The sequence below is a fragment of the Saccopteryx bilineata genome, chromosome 4 (assembly GCF_036850765.1).
Source record: "Saccopteryx bilineata isolate mSacBil1 chromosome 4, mSacBil1_pri_phased_curated, whole genome shotgun sequence".
Taxonomy (NCBI): Eukaryota; Metazoa; Chordata; class Mammalia; order Chiroptera; family Emballonuridae; genus Saccopteryx; species Saccopteryx bilineata.
The window spans coordinates 254,061,639-254,088,923 of NC_089493.1; the positions used below are offsets into that span (position 1 = coordinate 254,061,639).

Below are 27,285 nucleotides of genomic sequence, written 5' to 3' on the forward strand. Positions count from 1 at the left end.
AAGGACCTAAAGAAATATAACAGATAAATTGTAGTCTTTCTCTTTGTATTATATAAATCTCTAAAAGGAAAAAAAGTGCCAAATGACTATTTTGGAAATATGATAGTTCATTGTTTTCAACCATACATAAGACTATAGATTTATTGAACTAAAAATTTAGTTAAATAAAACAAAAGCATTTCACAAGGGACAAAAAAGTATCAGAAAATAAGTCATCCTGCCTCTCCTACATCATCCTTTTTTTTTTTTCCTAATCCAAATCCTAAACTCCCTTGAAGGGCCAGCTCAATTATTAATATTCCCCTGAATTCTTCCTTATCCATCAAAATGACAAATTACTGTACTATGCCATCTTATACTTGATTTTTTTTAATCTTATTTTTTATTAATTTTAATGCAGTGACATTGATAAATTAGGGTACACATGTTCCGAGAAAACATCTCCATATTATTTTGACATTTGACTATGTTGTATACTTGATTTTATCTCTTGTTTAGAAATCAGAGGCAAATCAAGATAGCCCAAGCAGGCTGAAAACCTAGATTCTATCAAATTCATGAATTTAATATTAATCTCAGAGGGAGGAAACCTGATTTTTTTTTATGCTCATGAAAGTATAAACTTTTTTCATATTCAGACTGGAGGATTTATTACAGGCCTAATTCTTAAAACTTGGATTGTCTTTATTTCACATTTTCACATGTACCTCATTAATTATAACTGGATTACATTATTCACACTCAAAAAATGTTGAAGGTAACATTCAAGAATAGAGTCCAAATTTTTTTTTCCAAAGTGTGTGCAATTATTTTTTTGTCTTTTATATCAGCAAAACATTCCAAACTGTCTATAGCTTTTGTCCTTGGTAGCATTTTCTTATGCAATATCCTGAATAAGCAATCTCTGGGGAGGAAATGAAAAGCCTTAAATTTTAGATAAAATACTGTTTTCCAGCTGACCACATTCTTTAATTGATCATTTATTTTCAGAATTTCCGTTTCTATGACTGCTGAGTTTAGGTGATTGCTGACTGCTCAGGGTTGGTAGCACAGCCTACAGTTGCCTTCTGCATCTACTTTGACACCTGTTTAGATGAATAGTAGCTAAAAGTGATTGAGAAATTTTGAAATTTTTAGTAGTAGAGGTTGAATTATGTCATTAGAAAGGGAAGTGTGTGGAGTCATATGAAAATCCAAAATTACTTATAGATTTGCTGCTGGGATATCCGCCCCTTAATTTAAATCTTCTAACAATGTTACCTCTTGGTATATCTTATGAATTGATCTAGCACAGGGACTTTAAAGCTCTCAAAATAACAAGTGGGCAGAGCAAAGTGTTAACTATTTTTTAAGGTCTTCTTGGTGTGCCACATACCCTCTGGTACTGATAAAATCCTCTAGCGCTTATTTGAAAAATTTACAATATATCCTGTTGCATATCATCCCTACTCTTAAAAATCATTTGCCTAGTATATTAGTACAAAGTTAAGCTATACTAGGCACTTAATATGTATTTGTGGATTTCAAAAGAATTTTTCCTGGGAATTCAAAAAGAATTGTTCTGCTCTATTGTTTTCATGTCAATCTTAGATTTCTTTCTTCCTGTGATAAAACACCTTCATATTATACCTCTTGGCAAAAGAGTTATGTGCTTCGCCTGACCAGGCAGTGGCGCAGTGGATAGAGCGCGGGACTGGGATGTGGAGGACCCAGGTTCCAGACCCCGAGGTCACCAGCTTGAGTGCGGGCTCATCTGGTTTGAGCAAAGCTCACCAGCTTGGACCCAAGATCATTGGCTCGAGCAAGGGGTTACTCAGTCTGCTGAAGGCCTGCGGTCAAGGCACATATGAGAAAGCAATCAATGAACAACTAAGGTGTTGCAACACGCAACAACAACAAAAAAAACAAACAACTAATAATTGATGCTTCTCATCTCTCCATTCCTGTCTGTCTGTCCCTGTCTATTCCTCTCTCTGAATCTCTCTCTCTCTGTCTCTGAAAAAAGAAAAAAAAAGAGTTATGTGCTTCAGGAAGACATACTTTGAAGTACTTCTTAATATATATCTTTCAATAATTTTAAATATTAGCATTTTGGGGGCTAGGTTATATTAATATTTTTAAACAATACTTTTATATACACACTATACATTTACTTTTTTATTGAAATCAATAGTGCACTCTTTCATGAGCTGATTCATTGGCAGCAAAGATATGAGAGAAATATTCTGTATATTACAGTAATGCTTTCAATTGAATCCAGATTGATCCAGTGTTTATATACTAAGAATTCTTCATTGAAAAACAATGGAGCTGAGCCCAGATTAAGAATGCTCCATTGGTTTCTAAGAAATCCATCATAAAACTTATTTTTAACATTGGGGACCTTCTTTCACCTCCCACCTCCCCACAACATGTGCACTATCCTTTAATCTGACAATTTTTTTCTTGTTCTCATAGAATATTTCTAAAATGTATTGCACAGAAAGCTGGGGTTTGATCAAGGACACCAGATAAGTATTGTTATAAACAGTAGTTAAAATAAAAATAAATGTTTGAAAATGTCTTGTTTATTTTTTTATCAATGTTCTTATAACCTTGACATTGCTACCATTTCATTTGTGTACCACAATCCAATAGCTGGGACAATATTGCAGGACTATCATTGGAGCAAAATACAACTCTAAATTACTCTTTCTCCAGTCCTGGTTAGGAGTTATGCTGAGTGGCCCACCCATCTGATACTCATTCTCCACTGTGACAGGGAACACACATTAGAATCTAGAAAGTGACAGAGAAGGTGGTATGTAACTGGAGAATGATCAAAGAAAAAAGAGAGTGCCTGACCTGTGGTGGCACAGTGGATAAAGCGTCGACCTGGAAATGCTGAGGTCGCCGGTTCGAAACCCTGGGCTTGCCTGGTCAAGGCACATATGGGAGTTGATGCTTCCAGCTCCTCCCCCCCTCTCTCTGTCTCTCCTCTCTCTCTCTCCCTGTCTCTCTCTCCTCTCTCTCTCTGTCTCTCTCTCTGCCTCTCTCTCTCCTCTCTAAAAATGAATAAATAAAAAAAATTAAAAAAGAAAAAAGAGAGTCTTTGCAAAAATGCATGTTTTGCATAATGTTAAAATCAATTATTTTTGCCTGACTAGGCAGTGGCGCAGTGAACAGAGCATCAGATTGGGATGCAGAAGACCCAGGTTCAAAACCCTGAAGACACCGGCTTAAGTGCGAGCTCATCTGATTTGAGTACAGCTCATCAGCTTGAACCCAAGGTCACTGGCTTGAGCAAAGGGTCACTTACTCGGCTGTAAACCCCCTGCCCCTGGTCAAGGCACATATAAGAAAGCAATGAATGAATAACCAAGTTGACACAGCGAAGAATTGATGCTTCTCATCTCTCTCCCTTTGTGTCTGTCTGTCCATATCTGTCCCTCTCTCTGTCTCTCTCTGTCTCTCTCTGTCTCTCTCTCTCTCTGTCACACACAAAAAAAATAAATTATTTTGACTTAATTAGCATCACATTTGGACTAACAGACAGAGTTGGGTATAATTTATTGAAATAAGCACTCTAATGTGTAGCAAGATGCTCAAAACTAGAAAATAGTCAGTCAATATACTAAAGATTCAGAATCATTGACTATTTTAACTGAAAATGTGTTATGTTAACCACTCATCGTTTGCTAAAGTGAAACAAAGAATAAATAAATTTATAGCTGTTCAGATTGAAAAGAGTGAGAACTGCTTTAGAGCAGGTATTAGAAATCTCTTTTTAAAAAAAACTGCGTACATTTAAAATGTTACATTATCATGAAAAAAATTAAATATGTATTGAATTTTAAAGTCAACTGTAAGAAATATCAAATTTTATTAAGTAATTCATGGTTAAAAATATTTTAAACTATAATAAGCACAGAAAAAATTGTATTGAAATTACTTTCTTCATTTTTAAGCTTCAGTTAACAATTATTAGAATTAGTTATAATTAATTTTAATCCAATCTAAATTAGAGGCTTAGGAAATCTTAGAACTGAGTTTAAGATATTGAGATTTTTAAAATCTGTTTGCAGCTCTGAAACTAGAGCTGGAGATGTTTCATCTTATTTCTCTCTAGTCAAACAAAAATAATGTGGTCTCTTAGCTAGAAGATTCTAGATTCTGATTACATGAGGCAAGCAACCCAATTCTGACCAAACTTTAAATGAGAATCCTCCAAGAGAAGTCTCATAGGAAAATAATAATTTTAGATATTCTTATGTTGTCATAAATTGGAAGAGGTTTTTCTCAATGTATCCTGGCCCCAAACAGCATCAACCAGTGAGGAAGAAATGACAAGTTAAACCAGAGGCAAAGTACAGTTAACAAGCATTTTTGCCAAAATATCCATTGCAACTTCTTTTGTATGCAGCACTACTATTTTGTTTGGAGGATGTTCTATTCCCACTGGCTGTGGTTTTGACAAGATGTCAATTAAGGAGCCTTGCCTTGCTCTGGCCAAAGGAAAGGGGGAAACATAGATCGATCAATCTAGACCAGTCAAACACATACAATTACTCTCAGGAATTTAACTCTCTCAGAAATTGAGCTCTGGGTTGCAAACAAAGAAAAGTTGTGGGAATGATTCATCCCAGGGGTGGCAGTATTGTGAACAAGTAGGAAACTTCTAGTCTCAGAACTGCCCTTTCTAACACCTGGTTCTATGTGCCTTTTTTTTTTTTTTTTCTGTCTATGTGTGAGATACTTCCATATTCTTCCAATAAACATATATTTTTAATTTCATTTCATTTTATTTTTTACAAGACAGAGAGAGAGTCAAAGAGAGGGATAGAGAGGAACAGACAGGAATGGAGAGAGATGAGAAACAGCAGTCATCAGTTTTTCGTTGCGACACCTTAGTTGTTCATTGATTGCTTTCTCATATGTGCCTTGACCATGGGGCTACAGCTGACCGAGTAACCCATTGCTCGAGCCAGCGATCCTGGGCTCAAGCTGGTGAGCTTTTCTTTTTTTTTTTTTTTTTTTTTTGCTCACACCAGATGAGCCCGCGCCCAAGCTGGTGACCTCGGGGTCTCGAACCTGGGTCCTCCGCATCCCAGTTCAACGCTCTATCCACTGTGTCACCGCCTGGTCAGGCCCAATAAACATATTTTTGTCTTATTCTTATATTTGCTTAAAAATGTTTCTGTCACTTTTAACTAAATATCCTAAGTGTTTTTTTTGAGAAGCTAGCTTGAGTCCAGAACTGGCCTCAAAGCAGAAGGGAAGGATGCTTAGAGCCAAAGTCAATGTTCCAAGAGCAGTATCAAAGTGATAAGATTATGTCAATCTTGGTTCTGTGAAGGCTTGACATCAAAGGAAGTTCACTCCAGGGGGAAAATGATGCACATTGGAAAGAGAAAAAAAAGCAAGATCTACATTTTATATGAGCAATTGTACTGTCATTGTAGAACAATCAATCCTTTCAAAATAAGCCAGCAAGGAACAAGGATCCTGGGAGCTGACCCCAAACCAGAAGAGACTCACAGAATATTAGTGATCCCATTGGCCGAAGCTCAGTACAAAGGACCAGAGAAGAAGGTAAAAGTGGTCTGTAGCTCAGGGCTGTCTTGATTGTCAGGGCTCATCCTGGATCCAGGTTAACAGTATTGATTCTAAACTCTGCTGAGACCAAAGCAGTGAACAGTGGAGAGTGGCCCAAGGTCTAAGCAAAGATGTACTTGGTATGTAGGTCCTCCAGCTGGGGTGACCAGCTGGGGCTGAGAGAGCAGGCCATAGGATAAAGATGGTTTCTTAAAAGTGGAAAACTAATTGATAAGCTGTGTCTTGAACTGAAAAAGGGAGTGATTGTATGATGTACCAATATATTTCCCAAGAAACTACCTCTCTGCATTTGAACACATCTTCTATGTCATTGGGTTGTCCTTTTCTTTATTCTTCTTTGGTAAGATTGTTTTTTATATCTTAGATCTAGCTCAAATGCCATTTATACTCTAGGGAGAATTCCTGGCTCTACAAATGGGTTTATGCTATCTTTACATAACTCTAATTTGAGTTTAGTATTTATTCATCCTACAGGAAAGCATGAACAATTTCTAATTAATATATGGATCTGTGCACTGTGCCCTGCACATTGCAGGCATACAAGAACTAGTTGTTGAATGAATAAATGCGAAGCCCAAGAAAAGTGTAACTCCTTCTATGGATGAAATTATTTAGATCTCTTTTTAATGGTTTAAGAATTCATGAAAAATGTTTCAGCTGGAAATTAAACTTCATTAGCAGCTGAGACACTGTGTGCTCTTCTTTACACACAAAATTAATTCTACTACTGACAGACATAAGATCTTCCCAAAATGAGGAGAAAGGAAGGACAATAAAGAGAAGTAGAAGGGAAAGGAAACCTATGTCTCAAGACTCAGCTATGAAAATATATTTCCATATTCCTTAGGTACTCCTCTGTGGTACATAAATGTGGTATAAAAATGTGGTATAACAACATGGCACTTTAGTTGGTATTTGAAATATATGAATAACAAGCACATAAGTTGCCATGAAAAAGAAAGTGTGCTTAAGTGACCTAAAAACCACTATGGAAGAGAGGAGTCTAGATTCTCTGCAGCTGATAAAGTATCATTCTTTGTTTCATTCCAAATGGTTCTTTATTCCAAATCAAAGGCTTCAGTATTTTTCTTCTCTGATACCAGAAATTCTGGCTTTCAATGCCCACAGTCATCAGCAATATCTTTTTTATTATTATTATTCAGTGAGAGTAGGGAAGGCAGAGAGATAGACTCCCGCATGTACCCCTACAGGGATCTACATGGCAAGCCCACTACGGAGCAATGCTCCGCCTATCTGTGGTATTGCTCTGTTGCTCAGCAACCAAGCTCTTCTTAGCACCTCAGGCAGAGACCATGGAGCCATCCTCAACAGGTCAACTTGCTCCAATCAAGCCATGGCTGTAGAAGGGGGAGAGAGAGAGAGAAAGAGAGAGAAAAAAAACCAAGAGGAGGAGGTGTGGAGAAGTAGATGGGTGCTTTTCCTGTGTACCCTGACCAGGAATAAAAACTGGGACTTCCACACACTGGGCAACACTCTACCACTGATGCTATGCCCATCTAGAGTCATTGCTCCATTGCTCAGCAACCAAGCTATTTTAGTGCCTGAAGTGAGGCCATGGCACCATTCTCAGAAGCCAGGGCCAACTCACTTGAGCCTATCAGGCCATGGCTGCAGGAGGTGAGAGAGAGAAATAGAGTGAGAAAGAGATAGAGGAGGGGGAGGGGTGCAGAAGTAGATGGTTACTTCTCCTGTGTGCCCTGACCAAGAATCAAAACAGGGACTTCCAGACACCGGACAACACTTTACCACTGAGCCAACTGGCCAGGCGATTTGTGCATCATTTAACTTTTTATCTCTTATCCATATAGAACCAGATTTACTCATAATAAAAGTGGATTCTAAAATAACTATGACTGTCTATTCCCTTATAATGTATACACAGGATCAAGAGACAATAAATAAAAGTCAAGAGAGAATTTGTTTCATAAAATTTCAGATATATTTGGTTTGAGTCATTTGGAGTTCTGAAAAATATGTCGAGGTCTAAAGCACATTTGTGTATCTCCTGGAAGAGTGGCCTTTTAGAAGAAATCAGACTCTGCTTCCTTTTACAGAGATAATCAGGAATATGTCCAAACAATTGTTTTCAATGAGTTTATAAACTTTCAGAAGGTTAAAGTCTCCTATTCCTGTTTCTTTGGGGATTTTTTCTATATCTTTAACAAGTTCAGTACAAGTTGCACCCATCAAATGTGTTGTCAGTTTACAAGATAACAGTACTGGAAGTAGGCCTACATTAACACTTATCTTGCTAGAGTCTGACATTACAAAACAGCATCTCAAATTTTTCTATCAGATAATGTGGCTAGCTCATTTGTAAGACTGAGAGACATGATTCCAAAATCACAGCGATTTGAAGAATTTTCTTTCTTAAACATCATGACCTCAAAGCAGAAATGTATAATTACTATACATTAGTACTTATACATGACAGATAAAACTTCCTGCATAAACAACCTTCATTTCATTAAAACTTTGTGATAATTATGTCACATTAAGTACCAAAGAATTAGATCTAAAATGTAACCCGAGTCATCTAACTTTTTTGAAGAAAGGATTGATCCTAATTAGCAGAGGGTCATTCTAATGATGTAGATTTTTCACCTAATTTATTGCTTGCATTCTAATTGTGTCCTTTTAGAAATGCAATGCACCACAGATTTTCAGATGGCCCCAACTTTCATAAAAACATATCAAACAATGAACTATTCCACTTCCTCTTAAATAGAGAGAAGTAAAGGTTCCCAATGCACCCCCAAATGCTCTCTAAAATTCTCTCCTTAGAAAGTCCCTTCTCTCTCTTCCAGGGAGTGAAAAAAATAGGTTCAGGAGCAAGGGTTGGGCTTTTCCTCTTCAACCACTGAAACCATAACCAGTTATAATTGATTTTACTCTTTTACTTTACTGACCACCATCCCAAAACACCCTCCAAAAGAAGAGAATAAGAGAAAAAAATAAACAAGAAAATGATTGTGGGTGGAAGAGAGGGTTTTCCAGCTCCTTTGGTGTCTAGGGCAGTGGAGTCTCAAGGATTCTCAAGGATTCTTCAAGTGAATCCATCTAACAAAGCAGTGGGTAACAGCAGATGATGGGAATGGGAGCATATTCTGCAGCCTGTGAAACCATTTTACACTTTCTCTGAAATCACAGGGAATTGTATATTGTTTGTACAGTGCAAAACAATAAAATTGTCAAAATTACCTGAAAACGTACTTAAGATTTCATCCCTGATTCTTAAGTCTTCAATTATAATCAAAATTGAAATTATCTCACTTGAGTACTCACGCTTTCCACATGGCAGTTTACACAAGGGAAAAGTGTATTTATAAACTTCATTTTGTCATAAGGGAAAAAAAATAGAATAAACCAGTTAGCAGTTTCTATTATTTTGTAAGCTATTTTTAGAAGGGAACATTGATTTTTATTTCTTCTGTACTTGGCACAATTTTAGTGAGGCAGCGGAAGTCCAGCATTTAAGTTTGGAGTTTTCCCCAAATTTCTCAACAATATTCTCTTCTCATTGGCCTGGCACCTCCTCTCCATTCAGACTCTAATACCACAAATCCAGTGCTTCACAAATTCCAGAAATGTACTGATTTCTTTCAATGGAAAAAAAAATCATTTTTGAGGCTTTCTGGTGTTCACAAATTATTTTTATTATTATGTTTGTTAAATATGTACAAACACAAAACTAAGTATAAATTCATTATGCTTAGTGTTTTAATTCTACAATGAAAACAAATTACCAGTATACATAAACAAAATTTAAAAAGAAGTAATATTCAAATTAACAACAATAATTTAGTGTGATAGATGATATTATTATGCTGCAACTAAATGTATATATGAAACTTAACTGCTTCAGCCCAGATTTGTCACCTTAGTTCAGAACACTTATACTAACCTGTGACATCTGATGAGTCAAGCATTCTAAGACACTTTTTCCTGTTAAAAGTATTGTGAAACCTTCACCTGGTGTGAAATGCATCATTTATGCATTCAGTTCCACCTCTGTTCTTTACATGTTATCCCACATTTAAAAGTAACTTTTCTCTTAAACACATTGTTGGACACCAATACACACTGGTTCTCCATGGGGTCAGTTTTGCCCTCCCTGCCACATTTGGTAACGTCTGGAGACGTTTTTGGATGGACAATAAGTAAGAAAGAGCAGTACCTGTAGCATCAAAAAGGAGAGGCTAAGGATGCTGCTAAATATCTTACAAAGCACAGGTCATATTCCCACAACAAAGAATCATCTAGTCCAAAATGTCAGTAATACGAAGGTTGAAAAACCCAACGAAGGCAAATGCCAACTGCCAACAGACAAGTCCTATTTTAGTACTTGGTTATAAGTGGTCCTATGGATGATCCAAAATATGTTTATATCAATTAATTTTAAATTTTTATTTAAAATTTTAAAAGAAACTAGAGGCCATCTGTCTTTCTGGAAAATCATTGAACTTCATTAAACATTATAAAAATTGAAACTACAAGAACTCACTAAGAGCTATGATTTTGAAGATGTTAATTCTCTTATGTAATATTATAAAATTCACATGTATATTTATGCACATGTATAATTTCTCTAAAATGTCAGTAAAATGAATCACCATGAGAAAACATTTGATAATTATTTGACTGTGGTACCATACAAAAGAACGCAAAACTCACTGCAGGCTCAATGATCTTTATAACCTAAGATTTAGATATATCTTCCCAGAAAGGGATAATGGGCATGAAAATGTTTGTAAACTGAAATCAGAATAAAATGATTAGTGTTTAACCTAATCAGCATAAAATAAGATAGAAATTTAGAATCTTATTACCACCTTCAGTCTAAAAAAAAAAAAAAAAAAAGCATTTATTATACACCTGTTATATCTTTTAAAAGTTCAATATCCAGTCAAGTATAATTTTTTCTTCCTACCAGTATACATGTTTAATGAACACTAGCCAGAATGCCTGGAAAATAAACCTTTGCCGAGGATAAAGAAATTGATTGCTTTTAAAGCCAAATTCTAGTTTGCTATAACAGAAAGTTAAGTTTCAAAATACTTTGCATTTTAGCTCCTTTTCAACCTTTTCTACCTAGTTCCGGCAAATTATGGATTATCTCTAATGTATGCACTTATACATCTATCCTACCCCATATTGCCTTTTATTGTTGGTGACCTTGGGCAAGTTATCTGTCCTCCCTATAACCCATTTCCTCATTGCACAATAGAGATAATAATAATAGCTTTTTGATGGCTGAGTGCGGTAATATGGAGAGAGTTTTGAACAATACCTGGCACTTGAAAAGCTCTCAGTAAGTGCTTGCTATAATTATATCTTTATTTGATCTATCAGAATGAGGAATAATTAAATAATTATAAAAACAACAGGTAAAAGTTAAAACCCCATTTTTAAAACACAACTGAATATTTGAAACGAGAGGCATAATTCTGCCAGAAGTGAAGCATTTACTTAATTCACTGAAAAATAGTTCCCCTGAAAATGTGCCCATTTACTATTTTTTAATCCAAGCATTATATTTTTTCATTAATTCAAACAAATAAATATTTACTGAGCACTTACAATATTGCAGAGGCTATTGAGTTGTGCAAAGACTCAAAGATGAATAAGGCAGAGGCTCTGCTCTCAAGAAGTTAATGGTCTAAAAGGAAATGGATATTTACACAGAACTAAATGACACAAAAAATTGCTTTAACTCGCTACCTTATTCACAGGCTTACTTTAAAAATGTGTTAGTGAACATCCCATTGCCAACGATAATGCAGAGAAAAAAAATAGAGCTAAAGTATTGTATTTTCCATATTGTTGTTTGTTAAGAGCTTTCATGTGAAGAGAGATGTCGATATATATATATGGGGAAATCATCCCAAGCTCCTTCTGTGGATTCACAACACACACACACACACACACATGAACTCTACACTTAAGGCATTTAGTGTTTTGATTCTAATCTCCAAAAAGATACAATAAAATGCTCAGCAAAGTTTCACTTCATATGGGTTCCATTCTAATAGATGATAAAAAATCAACCCTACTACAGAAAAAAACGGAACAAAGAATTGAAATTATAATACATTTAGAACACTTTTGCCATTTGCTTAATTTCCCAAAGGGTTGTGAAGGAGGCTTAGCCTGCTAATACTCTGTGTATTTATAGTTCTAACTAGCATCTGTAATGCTCCTAGGCTTTGTCTGCTAAGAAATCTCCAAAGGAATACCATTGTGAAGATTTGAAAAAATAAAGTAGAGCTCTGTGTAGAAGGTTAGGAGCTTGAAAGTTAACTCAAAAGAACAAATGAAACATCAACATGCAATTATCCTATTATTATATTCCTTGGGGAATATTTCTACCTGAAAATTCAAAGCATTATTCTTGGTTTTGTCATATTCATAATAGTAGTAGTAATAAAGTCATATGACTTTTGAAGAAAAGACAGAAACAATTTGGTATTGTCACTGAAGAATAACTGTTTTCATGTTATTTGGTTCTATAATAGAGAATCAGTTCTTTTTTAAAAAAATTATTTATTCATTTTTTTTTTTACAGGGACAGAGAGAGATTCAGAGAGAGGGATAGATAGGGACAGACAGACAGGAAGGGAGAGAGATGAGAGGCATCAATCATCAGTTTTTCGTTGCAACACCTTAGTTGTTCATTGATTGCTTTCTCATATGTACCTTGACTGCGGGCCTTCAGCAGACCGAATAATCCCTTGCTCTAGCCAACAACCTTGGGTCCAAGCTGGTGAGCTTTGCTCAAGCCAGATGAGCCTGCGCTCAAGCTGGCGAACTCGGGGTCTCGAACCTGGGTCCTCTGCATCCCAGTCTGACGCTCTATCCACTGCGCCACTGCCTGGTCAGGCAATTATTTATTCATTTTAGGGGGGTGGGGGAGAGAGAGGGAAATTGAAAGAGAGTGAGATAGAAGGGCAGGGGAGGAGCAGGAAGCCCAACTCCCATATGTGCCTTAAGCAGGCAAACCCAGGGTTTCAAACCAGACACCTCAGTGTTCCAGGTTGACGCTTTATCCACTGGGCCACCACAGGTCAGGTGGGAATCAGTTCTAATCTCTTGTATCTGTCAAAAACTGTGGGGGGTTTGACTCTTCCTCAACTTGGAAACCTACAGGTTAGCCTTCCTCAGTTTCACAGGCACAGTTCAAGATACAGTGTGTCCATAAAGTCATGGTGCACTTTTGACCGGTCACAGGAAAGCAACAAAAGATGATAGAAATGTGAAATCTGCACCAAATAAAAGGAAAACTCTCCCAGTTTCATACCTATTCAGTGCAGTTCGATGTGAGCTCATGCACAGATTTTTTAGGGCTCCTTAGGTAGCTATCCCGTATAACCTCTACAGACTCGTCACTGACTGATGGCCTACCAGAATGGGGTTTCTCCACCAAACTGCCGGTTTCCTTCAACTGCTTATCCCACCGAGTAATGTTATTCCTATGTGGTGGCGCTTCGTTATAAACACACCGATATTCACGTTGCACTTTGGTCATGGATTCGAATTTAGCAAGCCACAGAACACACTGAACTTTCCTCTGTACTGTCCATATCTCGACTGGCATGGCCATGGGCTGCTCTGCTGTATACATAGTGTTATGTCATTATCTGCACATGCGCACATGCTGCCACATCATCCTACAGAAACTGGGAGGGTTTTCCTTTTATTTGGTGCAGATTTCACATTTCTATTGTCTTTTGTTGCTTTCCTGTGACCAGTCAAAAGTGCATCATGACTTTACAGACACACTGTATTTTACTCTTGAGTCAGAAACAAAGTCCAATTCTTCACTACTAGCAGTAGCCAAAGTACCATTATTTTTGCTCTACTTCTCTGAGTCTCAATTACCATGGGCCACTGTGAAGAAAACTGGAACAAACCTGGACATAAAGTGGGGCATATTACAGGAAAGGGACTTTGACTTCAGGAAACCCAAATCTTTTCTAATGGGCAGAAAGCTTATTTAAACTTTGCTCCAAGCAGATGTTATCTTTATTATAGTGAACAGTAAACCAATCTGTCCTTTGTGCTGGAGCTAGACATTGTCCTTTGCCAAAGTTACTGCTATGTGAACATCCTTAAACAGTCTAAGATAAGCTAGACAGTGTTTTTTTGTTCCTAAGATAAGAAGACATGCAAGAAACCCATGGAGAGTTGTTGAAATGAAAAATGTGAAGTGTCAAATACCAAAATGAATTAAGTTATGATTATAGTTTCTGTCCTTTGGGGTCAATTCAACCATTGAACCAATTTGGTTTCCACTCTTTTATTAACTGAAATCTAGAAAAATTTCAACAGAAAATTTCTTCCCCCTTGGCCTCTAGTACATCTTACCTTGTTTCTTTATAATGAGGGATTTTATACAGCCTAAAGCTTCATTTATTGTTGTTGAGAGTAGAAACATTCTTCTCATATTCCTTCCTATCCCAATGATAATGCTAAAATGGAAATTGCTTTGTCTAAAAGCACACATGCACACACACACACACACACATACAGGGTGGGAGGGTCAAAGTGGGTTTACAGTTGTTTGTATGGAAAAAAATACAAGCTGATTTCACATAAATCTATTTTGATCCTATTCAATGACAATAATTTGTAGAGGGTGCACTGATACAAAAATGAGAAACTTATTCCTTGCCTTTGAAAAGTTAACATAGCAGGAGGCCTGTTAACTGAGGAGAATAAAGCAAGTGTACACTAACCTTAATACAAAGCAGAAAAAGGAACTACACTATAGGCTATAAACAAAGTCTTATGTAAAACATCAATTTTATTCTAATTAAAGCAGGCTAAATTAGTAAATATCTGCTTCATAGACTTTTTTAAAGATTAATAATTGAATTTCTGTTCCATGATGGCTTACCGAGCAAAAGAAAACCTTACTTATGCACTCTTCTAAAATCTTCAAAATGATAGAAAAATATGAAACTAAGGTTTTGTAGGAAAGAACTTGGGTCAGAGTAGTCAGAATAGAATTTTGACTTATTGTTAATCTTTTTCAGAAAAGCTGCATTTGAAAGGTTCTAGCTACTTCTACCAGTGCAAACAACAAATCAACAAATCATCCCAAATTAGGGAAAATACACTTGACTATAAAAAAATGCTACAGGCCCCGGCCGGTTGGCTCAGTGGTAGAGTGTCGGCCTGGCGTGCAGAGGTCCGGGGTTCGATTCCCGGCCAGGGCACACAGGAGAAGCGCCCATCTGCTTCTCCACCCCTTCCCCTCTCCTTCCTCTCTATCTCTCTCTTCCCCTCCTGCAGCCGAGGCTCCACTGGAGCAAAGATGGCCCAGGCGCTGGGGATGGCTCCTCGGCCTCTGCCCCAGGCACTAGAGTGGCTCTGGTCGCAACAGAGCGACGCCCTGGAGGGGCAGAGCATCGCCCCCTGGTGGGCAGAGCGTCGCCCCCTGGTGGGCGTGCCGGGTGGATCCCAGTCGGGCGCACGCGGGAGTCTGTCTGACTGTCTCTCCCCATTTCCGGCTTCAGAAAAATACAGAAAAAAAATGCTACAGTATCTGACATAACTTCTCTCTTTTCAGTCTAGACCTTAAAATCTTCTTTTACAGTGAGTTGGAAATTTTAGGGTACCAAAAGATAAAGAGGAGGCAAGTCAAAAGAACTGCATCCCTTGTTGCAGTATGTATAATAATTCCATCTGTGTGGAGATACACAACAAACTTTACCTAGGAAGAATAGTTGGTTTGGTAAACTAATTTGTATCCTATTAGAAAGATGAATTGGCATGTCATCTTATTAAACACCTCAGAGATTTTTCTGAAAGTCTCCTATAGCACCACAGACCATTATCAATGCTATGGAAGATACTAATTTGCTGACGAACACAGTGAAGAAAAATCAGTTCTTCATTTCTGTTACAGCTGTCTAGTTTAGGCCATCATGCCTCATGACTGCACAATTTCAATAGCTTCCAAATTAATCTGATAGTCTGCAATTAATTTTAAAACCTGCCAACAGTCTTCTACACTTTTGCCAACGTTTTAATTCTAAAAGTGTAGCTCTAAGAATATTTATTTATTTTAATTTTTCTCAACTCTTTCCTACTGTCTACAGCAGTGGTCCCCAACCCCCGGGCCGTGGACCAGTACCGGTCCGTGGGCCATTTGGTACCAGTCTGCAGAAAAAGAATAAATAACTTACATTATTTCCGTTTTACTTATATTTAAGTCTGAACAATGTTTTATTTTTTAAAAAATGACCAGATTCTCTCGTTACATCCATCTAAGACTCACTCTTGATGCTTGTCTCGGTCATGTGATACATTTATCCATCCCAACCTAAAGGCCAATCTGTGAAAATATTTTCTGACATTAAACCAGTATGTGGACCAAAAAAGGTTGGGGACCACTGGTCTACAGGAAGAGTTTAAAGTCCTTAGTTTGATACTTTATATGACTTAGGTCTAATTCACCTTTCCAGTTACATTCTCCTTCATTCCCTGCCATGCCCATCAAGCTGAACTACTTACCCTCCCTCTCCCCCTCAAAAAACAAGCAACACATTTTACATTCTGCATTTGATTTCTAAGACATCTTTATACTTGAAAATCATGGGCTCTGTGTTGAAGGTCACTTATCAAGTTCTGTGATTTATGTCACAAAATAAGAATAGAAAGCAAGTATAAGCAAATCAGACATGTGGATGTCTGTAGGGTTGGGTAATACTGTAGAAAAAATGCCTCCCCAAAGTTAAAGGGTGATAGAACATGAGATAGTGACTAGAAGAGTCTAGGTTGAATGGAGAGACAATCGAAATTTAGAAATGGTTGGTGGCCTTGGCCGGTTGGCTCAGTGGTAGAGCGTTGGCCCAGTGTGTGGATGTCCCAGGTTCAATTCCCGGCCAGGGCACACAGAAGAAGCACCCACCTGTTTCTTCACCCTCCCCCTCTCCTTTCTCTCTATTTGTTTCTCTCTTTCCCTCCAGCAGCCAAGACTCCATTGGAGTAAAGTTGGTCCAGGCACTGAGGATGGCACCATGGCCTTGTCTCAGGGGCTAAAATGGCTCTGGTTACAATGGAGTATCTCCCCTGATGGCAAGAGCATCCTTCCTAGTGGATATGCCAGATGGATCCCAGTAGGGCACATGTGGGAGTCTGTCTCTCTGCCTCCCTGCTTCTCACTTCAGAAAAATTAAAAAAAACAAAAACAAAAAAGAAAGAAAGAAAAAAGAAATGGTTGGACAATTGGGAGAACAGTAAGGCAGTGAAGCAAATGATGGTTAAGTGATGGAAAAACATAGGTCCCATGACAGAAATAAAATTAAAAATTTGAAATCAAAGATATGAGATCAATAAAACTGACAAGTAATCACAAGTTCTGCTGTTGAGTGGGAGTTGCTGAAATTGAACAAATAGCTAAGATTTTTAATTGGAGAATGTCAAAAGACCACAAACCTAGAGTTTTGAAAAGGTCATATAGATCATAGCCAAATGAAGGCAGTGGATGGAGTGAAGAGGAAAATCTTGTCCTTGATGCCTCAGTGGCTGTGCCAACCCACAGAGATATGAATAGATTTTTATTTTACATGTATTAAACAAACTGAAAATATTCTAGGCTGTCTGTCAAAGAAAAGAAAGGTAGCATAAATCATTATATTGCAAGAGATAAATACGTTATTTCAGTAGACACCATATATATATGATAACCAGATTTTACCACTAGAGTTGTTTGTCTCTACCTTCAAAAGTGAACAATTGTTTTAAAAATTAAGGAGTATATAAATTAGGTAAATATATATATGTGTGTGTGTGTATATATATATATATATATATATATATATATATTTGACAAGTATATTCAAATTCAGGCACAGTTCTAGTAATAGCCAATGTTTTACAAATTATTTCCATTAACTGAGACATTGTAGATTGTTGATGATGTTAATAACAGCTGGATAATAATATCTTTCAAGTTGAACATTCTCAAAACCTAGAAGGCAACAGGTAAAGAAAGTGCATTGCAAAATCGTTTGTTGATGATATAAGAAACTGGGAAATAAAACAATAAAATTAATATGATAATTTAAAATTTTCAAGAACCATTTTTTCTATAACATGGTGATAATCTAAGTGACCACCTACTGTTAGAAAATGTACTGTTCATGCTTACCATTATATGGTTATTAATAAGTTATAAAATTATGGTATTTTCATATCATTTCTCTATCAATAAATTGCTATTTAGGGTGCTATACAATTAGAAAGATATTTTAATTTATGTAAATAAAGAAGTGTTGACTTGTTTTTACTTCTATTTACCCATATAGTTTTTATTCTTTTTATATAAATTTTATTTTAATTTCATTTATATTTTTTTATTTAGTGAGGAGAAGGGAGGTAGAGACAGACTCCCACACGCGCCTGACCTAAGTCCACCTGGCAAGCCCACTAGAGGGCGATGCTGTGCCCATCTGGGGTCTTTGATCTGTTGCAGCCAGAGCCATTTTTTAGTGCCTGAGGCACAGACCATGTAGCCATCCTCAGAGCCCAGGGACAACTCGTTCTAATCAAGCCATGGCTGCAGGAGGGGAGGAGAAAGTGGGGGGTTAGTAAAGTGAGAGGGAGAAGGGTGGAGAAGCAGATAGACACTTCTTCTTTTTGCCCTGACCAGGAATCGAAACTGGGACATCCACACGCTGGTCCAATGCTCTACCACTGAGCCAACTAGCCAAGGCCAAACTCACAGTTTTAATTGTACCTTAAGAAATAGTATGATTATCCACAGATGATAGAGTCCCCTTTGTGCATTCAGGTGCCACAAATTTTATCTCACTGAAGCTTTACAATAATCCTCAGTGAAAGATGTGATACATGATCTCTGGTTTCAAAGAGAATCATGATAAGAAGCAGTGGCTCCACCATTCACAAGCTGCGTAATTTAGGGCAAGTGTCTTAACCTCTCTGAGCCCCTGATCTTTCATTTGTAATGCTATCTCCTTGGGTTATTGTGAGATAAAGTTTGCTAAACCTTAGCAAAATACCTGACTTTCAGAAAATGCTCAAAAAATGGCAGTTTGTAATATCATTATTATATGAAACCAGTAAGTGAGACAGTACAGGCATAAAGGGAAATAAATACCAAGACTAAATGTCAGCAATAGATGTAAGAAGCATTGAAGAATTTATAGCAAGAGGAAAAGTCAGGAACAAGGCAGTTCCCAGAGATGCTTTTCTTGAGATCTTGCTTCTTGGTTGGCCTTCAAAGGCAAAAGAAAGCTCACCCAGAATGGGATGGAGGGATGGAGGGTACACCAGACATGATAAAGGTAATAAGACACAGGTATATGATGTGGTTGGGAACAACCTCAGTGTGGCCAGAAGAATGCTCTTGGGAAAGATTCTAAAACTTGCAATTGAAGCATAATATATAAATAAGATAGGAAAAGGTTTACCATATTTTCACTCCATAAGACACACCTGACCATAAGACACACCTAGGGTTTAAAGGAGGAAAATAAGAAAAAAAAATTCTGAACCAAATACTGTGTTAAAATATTTAATAAAGTATCATATTTTTCACTCCATAAGATGCACAGACATTTTCCCCTCCACTTTTTTTGGGGAAAAAGTACATATTATGAAGTGAAAAATATGGTATATTCAGCCCTTAAGAAATGAACAGTTTTCTAAAGCCAGAGTTTTTATACAAGTGCATTTATGTGTACTGCTAAGTTAATTAATGCACACTGTCAAAAATTATTTCATGAGATTTCTCAGATTGGACTTATATTAAAAGGTAGAAAATATAAGATAAAGCTTATACAATTAATGCAGTTCACAAAGTTTAGCACATTGTAAGTACTCAACACATGGTACTTAAATTATAAATGATTTTAGTTGATAATAATGAAAAATAAGTATGTATGCATAAAATTTTACAGTATAACCCTAAACATTATGTTTTCCAAGAGTTTAATCTTTCCTTATTCTAGCAGCCCACAAGGAGGAAAATTTGAATGATTAGAATGCGTCTCGGCCCTGGCCGGTTGGCTCAGCGGTAGAGCATCAGCCTAGCGTGCTGAGGACCGGGGTTCGATTCCCGGCCAGGGCACACAGGAGAAGCACCCATTTGCTTCTCCACCCCTCCGCCGCGCTTTCCTCTCTGTCTCTATCGTCCCCTCCCGCAGCCAAGGCTCCATTGGAGCAAAGATGGCCCGGGCGCTGGGGATAGCTCTGTGGCCTCTGCCTCAGGCGCTAGAGTGACTCTGGTCGCAACATGGCGATGCCCAGGATGGGCAGAGCATCGCCCCCTGGTGGGCAGAGCGTCGCCCCTGGTGGGCGTGCCGGGTGGATCCTGGTCGGGCACATGCGGGAGTCTGTCTGACTGTCTCTCCCTGTTTCCAGCTTCAGAAAAATGAAAAAAAAAAAAAGAATGCATCTCTTCTCTCTTCTTCTATTGGACATGGTAATGAACAGAGAAATAACAAAAAGTAGGAATGAGGGCCAGAGGTGAAGTCAGTAAATGACAAAAAAGCAAGTCACAAAAATGAATAATCACTCTATAAGTAATATAAGTTGATTGTGTAGCATTATGGATAGTTACCCTTTCAAAAGCACTTTAACAATGAAAATCATTTGCAAAGTGCTATCACTTACATAGTCCTGGAGGGCTTACATCCTGATTGCCTATAATTGCACTTGTTACTGCCAAACTAATATATGTGCAACAAGAATCTCAGTGGGCTGGGTCTTCTCTAATTCAAGGATATGACTGGGGCACATGAAACTCCATCAAGTGTTAAATAATATGAAGAGGCAATAAAGAGTAAGTGGATAATCACATAGACATGGGAGCCAGACTGTCTGGGTCAAAGCCTGACTCCATCACACACTGATCTTAGGCAAAGTTTCTTAATCACTTTGTGTCTGAGTTTCTGATTTGTAAAATGTGGATATTAATGGTACTTTCTGCAAAAGTATAAATAATACATATAAAATATTTATAAGAGTGTTGAGAATATGACAAAATTCCATGAATGTTAACTATTATAATTACCTGTGTGAACAAATTATATAGGCTTTTCAGAGCAGGGGGTATTTACTTCTATCTATGACAAGGGATGGGAGTCAGGGAAGGCATCAAAGCAGGGAAGTGGTTAGGCCCAAAGTTTTTATTAAGAAGGAAAATGAAGAAAAAGCAATACAGTCAGGGAAAAGCAAAACAAGCAAGATAGAAAGACACAGAGATTACTGGTGTACTCTAACCATGGGGAGTAAATTTTTCTTCCAAAAGTGGTGGGAAATGAACGCAAAACATTGGAGATTGAAATACAGATTAGTAAGGATCTCAAATTCCACAAAACTTTAGGCAATTGGAGATGTTGAAGCCTTTTAAGCTTAAGAAGGACTAGACTAGACACAAGTTTTGCAGACTTGGGAAGCATTATGCAGGCTACTTGAGCTAAAGGTGAAATAACTGTTGCAACCCTATTCGTTTAAAGATCAATGAAACAGAACAGAGAACCCAGAAATAAACCCACAGTTCTATGGACAACTGATATTTGACAAAGGAGGTAAGGAAATACAATGGGGTAAAGACAGCCTCTTTAATAAATGATGTTGGGAAAATTGGACAGCTACCTGCAAAAAAATGAAACTAGACCACCAACTTACACCATTCACAAAAATAAACTCAAAATGGATAAAAGACTTAAACGTAAGCCATGAAACCATAAGCATCTTAGAAGAAAACATAGACAGTAAGCTCTCCGACATCTCTCAGAGCAATATATTTCCTGACTTATCTCCATGGGAAAATGAAATAAAAGAGAAGATAAACAAATGGGACTATATCAAACTAAAAAGCTTTTGCACAGCTAAAGACAACAAGAACAGAATAAAAAGACAAACTACACAATGGGAGAACATATTTGACAATATGTCTGATAAGGGGTTAATAACCAAAATTTATAAAGAACTTGTAAATCTCAACACCAGGAAGACAAACAATCCAATCAAAAAAATGGGCAAAAGAAATGAATAGACACTTCTCCAAAGAGGACATACAGATGGCCAATAGGCATATGAAAAAATGCTCAACATCACTAATCATTAGAGATATGCAAATTAAAACCACAATGAGATATCACCTCACACCAGTCAGAATGGCACTCATCAACAAAACAACACAGAATAAGTGCTGGTGAGGATGTGGAGAAAAGGGAACCCTCCTGCACTGCTGGTAGGAATGCAGACTGGTGCAACCTCTGTGAAAAACAGTATGGAGATTCTTCAAAAAGTTAAAAATTGAACTGCCTTTTGACCCAGCTATCCCACTTTTAGGAATATACCCCAAGAACACCATAGACATACTCCAAAAGGAGAAATGCACCCTATGTTTGTGGCAGCATTGTTCACAATAGTGAAGATCTGGAAACAGCCCAAGTGTCTGTCAGAGGACGAGTGGATAAAAAGCTTTGTTATATATACTATGGAATACTACTCAGCCATAAGAAATGATGACATCGGATCATTTACAATAACATGGATGGACCTTAATAACATTATATGGAGTGAAATAAGTAAATCAGAAAAAACTAAGAACTATATGAAAGTATACATAGATGAGACATAAAAATGAGGCTCAGAGACATGGACAAGAATGTTATGGTAACGGGGGTGGGTGGGAGGGATGGGGTGGGAAGAAGAGAGAGAGTGGGTGGGGGGAGGGGAGGGGCACAAAGAAAACCAGATAGAAGGTGATGGAAGACAATTTGACTTTGGGTGAGGGGTATACAGCATAATCAAATGTCAAAATAATCTGGAGATGTTTTCTCTCAACATACGTACCCTGATTTATCGATGGCACTGCATTAAATTTAATAAAAAAAAATTTATATACTATCAGTTTACAATAGCTGGAACCTTGTCTTCCTTATATTTATATATGGTCTACCAGAAAGTTCTGTTCATTTTTGGAATAAAGTCTATGACTGTATACTCAAGGCTATCACAGCAAGTTATTTAAATCTGATGATGTATCCGACACTGTGCTAGAAACTATGTCTTTAAAGCAACTTTGTAAAATAATAATTTGCCATTATTTATATTAAATAAACTAAAGATCAACAAGTTTAAGTGATCTTCCCAAACAAACATAGCTAGTAAGAGGCAGAGCTGGGTCTTCAAACATCCCAGTCTGTTGGACACCAAAGCCCTCCTTCTTTCTACAACCTCCTCAATTTGCTCTATGGCATTAATTTAACACACTCAACAATAAAGGCCCAAACAAGAGTAGCAGCAATGTAAATGAAGAATTGATGGTTGATTCTAAAAACATTTGGTATTTGGGACTTATACATGTTTTGACCATGGATTATGTGAAAAAAAAAAAGATGTCAAAAGCAATTCTAATTTTCTAGCATGAGTAATGAGCTGCTGAATAAAAGGAGGGTGTTCAATGAAAAAGATAAAGTTAGTTTAAAGATATGGTGAGTTTGAAGTGCCTGTGGGACATCTTTTGGAAAAATTCAGCTGACAAGTAGAAATACAGCTTGAAGCGTAGTAGAGAAGTTCATCTGCAGAAAGACTTATGAGATATCAAGCATTGAGAGTTATAGTTGAGAATAAAGAAACAGAGGTTTGCACATAGAAAACATGTAAAGGAGTAAGAAAAAAGAAAGAAAGAGCTTTTGTGGAAGCAAGCAATCTATCTACCAGAAAAAGAATACAAAACAATGGCTACAAGGCTGCTCAAGGAACTTAGAGGAAGAATAGATGAACTCAGTGAGAACTTCAACAAAGATAATAAGCATGAAAAAGGACATAGAAACTATAAAAAAAAGTCAGAAATAAAGAATACAATAACTGATGTGAAGAATACATTAAAAGAAATCAACAGCAGATTAGATGAAGCAGAGTATCAAATCAGTAATTTGGAAGACAAGGTAGCATAAAACACCTAATCAGAACAGCAAAAAGAAAGAATTTTTTAAAATGAGGATAGATTAAGATCTCTGAGACAACATCAAGCATAGCAACATTCACAACATTGAGACACTAGAAGGAGAAAAGAGAGATCAAAAAATTGAGAAACCGAAGAAATAATGACTGAAAACTTCCCTATCCTGGTGAAGGAAACAAATATACAAATCCTAGAAGCTCAAGATGAACCCAAATAGGCCCACACAAAGACACATAATTTAAATGGCAAAGGTTAAAGACAAAAACAAAAACTTAAAAGCAGCAAGAGAAAAACAGTTAGTTACCTACAAGAAAGATTCTATAAAGCTTTTCTAAATAGAAAATTTCATGCCAGAGATATTGGCATGAAATATTCAAACTGATGAAAAATAAGAACTTACCATCAAAGTTACTCTACCCAGCAAGACTATCATTTAAAATTGAAGGAGAAATAAAAAGCTTCCAAGATAAGTAAAAACTAAAGGTGTTTATCTCCACCAACCCAGTATTACAAGAAATTTCAAAGAGACTTCTTATTAAACAGAAGAAGGAAAATAAAAGGAACATAATATGAATAATAAAAAATAAAAGACCCACTTCACATCAAAAGACACACAGAGACTGAAAGTAACAAGATGGAAAAAGATATTTCACTGTAAATGGAAAGAAAAAAAAGCTAGGGTAGCAAATTTACCTTGGACTTCAGATCACAAGCTATAGTAAGAAACAAAGAAGGGTGCTATATAATGATCACGAGATCAGTCCAACAAGAGGATATAACCCTTACTTATAAACAATCATGCACCTAACAGAGGGGTACCTAAATATATAAAGCAAACATTGATGTACATAAAGGGAGAGATCGACAGTAATACAGTCTTAGTAAAGAATTTAACAACCCAATGACATCAATGTATAGATCTTTTAGATCGGTGTTTCCCAACGTGGGGCCCACGTTTAGATAATTTAGATAGAAAATCAACAAGCAAACAGTGGCCTTAAAAAACATAATAGACCAGATGGATTTAATTGGTATGTTTAGTGTATATCACCCCAAAGCAGGACAATGTAAATTATTTTCAAGTGCACATTGAACACTTTCCGGGATAGATTAAATGTCTCAATTTTAAAATGTTGAAATCATATCAAGCATCTTCTCTGACCACAATGGTATGAAATTAAGAATCAATTACAAGAAAAAACAGAAAAACACACAAATACTGTAAATGAAGGCTGAATAACATGTCAGTAAGCAATGAATGGATTACCAATGAAATAAAGAATGAGGCCCTGGCGGGGTGGCTCAGAAAATAGAGTATCATCCTAGTTCAGGGGTCGGGAACCATTTTGGCTGAGAGAGCCATGAACGCCACATATTTTAAAATGTAATTCCGTGAGAGCCATACAACGATCCATGTACGTTACATATTATTCAATAAAAATTAGGTATTGTCCCAGAGGACAGCTGTGACTGGCTCCAGCCACCCGCAACCATGAACATGAGTGGTAGGAAATGAATGGATTGTAATACATGAGAATGTGTTATATTTTTAACGTTATTATTTTTTTTATTAAAGATTTGTCTGCAAGCCAGATGCAGCCATCGAAAGAGACACATCTGGCTCGTGAGCCATAGGTTTCTGACCCCTGTCCTAGTTCACCAAGGTCACAAGTTTAGATTCCAGGGTACCTACAAGAGGCAACAATGAGTATACAACTAAATGGATAAAGTAAATAGAGTGACAAATTTATGCTTCTCTCTCTATCACTCTTTCCCTCTTCTCTCCCTCTCCTTCTTTTCTCTTTCTCTCAAATCAATGGAAAAAAATTTTAATTAATTAATTAATTTTTTTACAGAGACAGTGAGTCAGAGAAAGGGACAGACAGACAGGAACAGAGAGAGATGAGAAGCATCAATCATCAGTTTTTCATTGTGCGTTGCAACACCTTAGTTGTTCATTGATTGCTTTCTCATATGTGCCTCGACCGCAGGCCTTCAGCAGACCGAGTAACCCCTTGCTGGAGCCAGTGACCTTGGGTTCAAGCTGGTGGACTTTTTGCTCAAACCAGATGAGCCCACGCTCAAGCTGGCGACCTCGGGGACTTGAACTTGGGTCCCAGTCCGATGCTCTATCCACTGCGCCACTGCCTGGTCAGGCATGGAAAATTTTTAAGAAAAGAAATCTTATGACATTTTAAGATAACGAAAATAAAAACATATAGACACAAAATCTATCAGATACAGTGAAAGCAATTTTAAGAAGGAAATTCATAGCAGTACAGGCAGGCCTACCACAAGAAACAAGAAAAATCTCAAACAGTCTAACCTTATACCTATAGAAACTAGAAAAAGAAGACCAGGGAATAGTCACATGACAGCCAAAGATGGCTGTGCCCTGTCTAGTTGAGCAAAAGTTGCAGTGAACTTTAGCAGCTGAGGAAGACCAAAGGAAATACAGACTGCTGGGAAGACAGCATAAGGCTCAATATAAAAAACCATGAACTAGATTACATAGTCAAGGAGAAAAATTTTTTAACATCATAACCAGAAAGATTAACCAACTTCCAGAAGGAGAAAGGGGTCCTCTTGAACATGGACGACCATGCATTGGACTTAGTGCTGCTTTCTGTGGCCTAACAGCAAACAGCCTTTTGGGGAACATCTTAAATGTGACACAAGTTTGGATAGCTGCTGACTTATCAGTGGAAGTGATCCATTTCTGACAACAAATGTATCTTACGAAGGTTTATAAGTTTACCATTGAATACAGGTGACTTAAATTGTGAAATCTGTACCATAACATAGGGTAGATTGGTTGGTCTTATTTTTGGTTGTCTGCTCCCTGTTTTCTCAGCTGAAACCTATGAATAATGCCCTGGCAGCCAGGGATGCATCAGCCATGCTACCAGAGAAAGAAAACATCTTAACCTATTGGATGAAAATTTCTAAGCCTATATTTAGAAAGATGTTATTTCCCATTTAGCATACCTTGTTTATAGACAATACAAACTACTTATAACAACTCCAGTTACTCAAACATAGCCTAGAAATCCAGTCATTGTTAAGCAACTATGTACACAAAGACAAAACTGTGCCTGATCAGGTGGTGGCACAAGGGATAGAGCATCAGCCTGGGATGCTGAGGACCCAGACTCAAAACCCCAAGGTCACAGGCTCAAGCGTGGGCTCATGAGCTTGAGTGCAGGGTCTCTGGCTTGAACATGGGATCATAGATATGACTTCACAGTGACTGTGTTGAACCCAAGATTGCTGGCTTGAACAAGGTTTCACTGGCCCAGCTGGAGGCCCAGCCCCCAAGGCATGCCTGAGAAAGCACTCAAAAAACAACTAAAGTGCCGCAACTATAAATTGAGGCTTCTCATCTCTCTCCCTTCCTGTCTGTCTGTCCCTGATTTCCTGATTGTCCTTTCCTCTTCTCTCTCTCACTAAAAAAATAAGTAAATAAAATACAATAAATAAACAAAATTGTAAAAATAAATTTAAAAAAAAACCCACAAAACCTAAAGTAAGTAGAAGGAAGGAAATAAAGATCAGATTGCAAATAAACAAAATATAAAAATACAATAAAAATATCAATGAAACCAAGAACTGGCTCTTTGAAAAGATAAACAAAATTGATAAACCCTTAACCACAATAATTAAGTAAAACAAATAGATAAAATCAGAAATGAAATAGATGTAACAAATGACATTACAGA

At 37.2% G+C, this 27,285-nt stretch overlaps 1 pseudogene; it reads left to right on the forward strand.

Annotated features, from left to right (window-relative positions):
* The first annotated feature begins 3,179 nt into the window (after window positions 1–3,179).
* Window positions 3,180–26,549, forward strand: LOC136335675 (transmembrane protein 126A pseudogene; annotated as a pseudogene).
* Window positions 26,550–27,285: the final 736 nt, after the last annotated feature.